The sequence below is a fragment of the Rhinoraja longicauda genome, chromosome 19, assembly GCF_053455715.1.
Source record: "Rhinoraja longicauda isolate Sanriku21f chromosome 19, sRhiLon1.1, whole genome shotgun sequence".
Classification (NCBI taxonomy): Eukaryota; Metazoa; Chordata; class Chondrichthyes; order Rajiformes; family Arhynchobatidae; genus Rhinoraja; species Rhinoraja longicauda.
Window position 1 is genome coordinate 39,429,501 of NC_135971.1, and position 2,995 is coordinate 39,432,495.

Here is a 2,995-nt window from a genome sequence, read left to right on the forward strand (position 1 = left end):
CCCTCAGAATGGCCGTGAACCCCCACCATCCCAATGCCCGTGACCCCCACCCTTCCAATGCCCGTGATCCCCCCACCCTCCCAATGCCCGTGACCCTCCCCCCATCACCACCACAAGCAGCCACGGAGAGGCAGCTGGAGAACACACTGGACTTTATTGAACATTTATGTCGCGACAGTGAAGCAGAACACGCCCCCCAGCAAAGAATCACATTCCCTGATCACCCCCCCCCCCAGCAATGTATCACATTCCCTGATCACCCCCCCAGCAAAGAATCACATTCCCTGACCACCCCCCCCCCCCCCAGCAATGAATCCCATTCCCTGATCACCCCCCCCCCCCCCCACAGTCCACGGGTGGATATGTCGCCTCAACGCCAGGAACCCCTCCCTCCCACTCCGCCCCCCGACCGTCTCCGGGCCTCGGGTCAACCAGCGCTGCAACGCTCCAGCTGTGATTGCCACCAGATGTTGATCGGGACTGTTCCCCACTGAACCCCGTCATTGCAGGAACATTATGGGAAGCAGCAGCCCCTCCCCCCCCCCCCCCCCAGTGCAGTCAGTAAATGAGCAGCGACCCACAGAGACAAGCGCAAAGTCCAAATCACCAAACCAGCTGTGGATGCGCTCAATGCTCACCCATCACCCCACGATTACAGTCCCCGCCCCCCCCCCCCCCAAAGCAGAAACCCCGCAAACTTGTCCCGCTCTCCACCGACGCTCCTGGACCGGCGGCGGGACACGGCGGCCCTGGGGGAGAGAGAGAGTTGGTTACAGAGCGACGCCAGCCCACCCGTGTAGCAGTAATACCGACCCCCGCCCCCCCACCGGGAATAAACACCCACTCCCCCAGCACCACAGGACAGCCCAGCACAACAACAGGCCCTTCGGCCCACACTGTCTGTGCCGACCGTGCCGCCAAGACCAACTATCTGCCCGCGCGTCACCCCCCCCCCCCCTCCGCTCCCCGCATCTCCACGCGTCCATCCAAAAGCCTCTTTAATGCCACTGTCGTGTCTGTGTCGCCCCCCACCCCCTCAATTATCAGCAATAAACCCACCCCCACCCCGGGAATAACAGCCCCCCCCCCGGAAACACCCACCCCCTCCCCTTACGGGATATAATACACACACACCCAAACCGCAGCCCATCCACCCACGGGATGTACACCCTCGCAACGGGGAATTAAACTCACCGCCCCCCGCCGGGAATAACCCCCACCCCCAACGGTGATCATCCCCCAGTCACCGGGAATTAAACTCACTGCCGCCCCCCCCCCCCCCTCCAGTATAAACGCCGCCCCAAAGGGGGATTAAATCGTCGTCCCCCCCCTGCCCCCCCCCCCCCGCCCCGGGTGTGGGGTGCGGGGTGTGTGGGGTGCGGGTTGTGTGGGGTGTGGGGTGCGGGTTATGTGGGGTGCGGGGTGTGTGGGGTGCGGGTTGTGTGGGGTGTGGGGTGCGGGTTATGTGGGGTGCGGGGTGTGTGGGGTGCGGGTTGTGTGGGGTGTGGGGTGCGGGTTGTGTGGGGTGTGGGGTGCGGGTTGTGTGGGGTGTGTGGTGCGGGTTGTGTGGGGTGCGGGGTGTGTGGGGTGCGGGTTGTGTGGGGTGCGGGTTGTGTGGGGTGCGGGTTGTGTGGGGTGCGGGGTGTGTGGGGTGCGGGTTGTGTGGGGTGCGGGGTGTGTGGGGTGCGGGTTGTGTGGGGTGTGGGGTGCGGGTTGTGTGGGGTGTGCGGGGTGCGGGTTGTGTGGGGTGCGGGGTGCGGGTTGTGTGGGGTGTGTGGTGCGGGTTGTGTGGGGTGCGGGGTGTGTGGGGTGCGGGTTGTGTGGGGTGTGGGGTGTGGGGTGCGGGTTGTGTGGGGTGCGGGGTGTGTGGGGTGCGGGTTGTGTGGGGTGTGGGGTGTGGGGTGTGGGGTGCGGGTTGTGTGGGGTGTGGGGTGTGGGGTGTGGGGTGCGGGTTGTGTGGGGTGTGGGGTGCGGGTTGTGTGGGGTGTGGGGTGCGGGTTGTGTGGGGCGCCGGCCCGGTTCCTACCTCAGGCTGGAGCAGAGGAGGATGTTGATGAGTTTTCCCCGCGCTCCGAGGCTGCGAAGGGAAGGAGCGGCGTTACACGTCTACTGGCAACGGCGTGGCTGCAGCGAGGCGCGGACGGCCGGACACGCGCACCCGGCCACATGCGCGCACACGCGAGCGCGGGCACGAGCACGGGGGGCGGTGGCGGGGATGCGCACAGACGGCCACAGCACAGAAACGTGCAGATACGCAGGGACACGCGGGCGCGCGCAGGGACGTACGGGCGCGCGCAGGGACACGCGGGCGCGCGCAGGGACGTACGGGCGCGCGCATGGACAGACGGGCGCGCGCATGGCCAGGCGGGCGCGCGCAGACAGACAGACAGACACAGTAAGGATGTGTAACACTGTGGACAGGGGCGGAGCTGGGGTCTGAGGGAACTTACTCTGGGTGGGACCGTAGACGATCTTCCCCGCTGTAAAACACACACACAGTTAGTGACGCGGCCCCGCATCAACCTGGTCTAAACACACACATTCAGCAGCTGCCCCGTCAGCTCCGGACACACTCACACAGCGGACACGGGCAGCGCTGTGACCGGCAAGCAAGAGTACGACAGCCGCAGGTCAGGGCTGGGCCCGGCCCCGACACCGGGACACCGGCTCCCCGACAACACCGGGGGGGGGGGGAGGAAGCGGGGGAACAGCGAGCGAGAGGGGACGGCAGGGGACGGGGAGGAGAGGACGTGCAGGGGGTGGGGCGAGGAGGAGAGAGGGAAGGTGTGGGTGGAAGGGAGGAGAAGGAGGAGGGAGGAGACGGGCGAGGGAGGGGGTGAGTGCGATGGGGCTGGGGGGAGAGGCGGGGAAGTGGATGAGGGAAGGAGGTTGGAATGGGGAGAGGGAGGATGAGATGGAGGGGGAGGGAAAGTTGGAGGTGAGAGAAGGGGAGATGGAGGGGATGGAGGGGGAGATGGAGGGGGGGAGGGGAGGG

The 2,995-nt window shown here is 66.5% G+C and overlaps 1 long non-coding RNA gene across 1 annotated transcript; it reads right to left on the bottom strand.

The window, feature by feature from the left end:
- Window positions 1-659: 659 nt before the first annotated feature.
- On the bottom strand, window positions 660-2,581 carry LOC144602789 (uncharacterized). The gene is made up of 3 exons (XR_013548507.1): window positions 2,451-2,581; window positions 2,027-2,077; window positions 660-749 (listed from the first exon to the last, which is right to left on the bottom strand). It is a non-coding gene; the product is annotated as an uncharacterized LOC144602789 (long non-coding RNA).
- Between the last annotated feature and the right edge of the window lie 414 nt (window positions 2,582-2,995).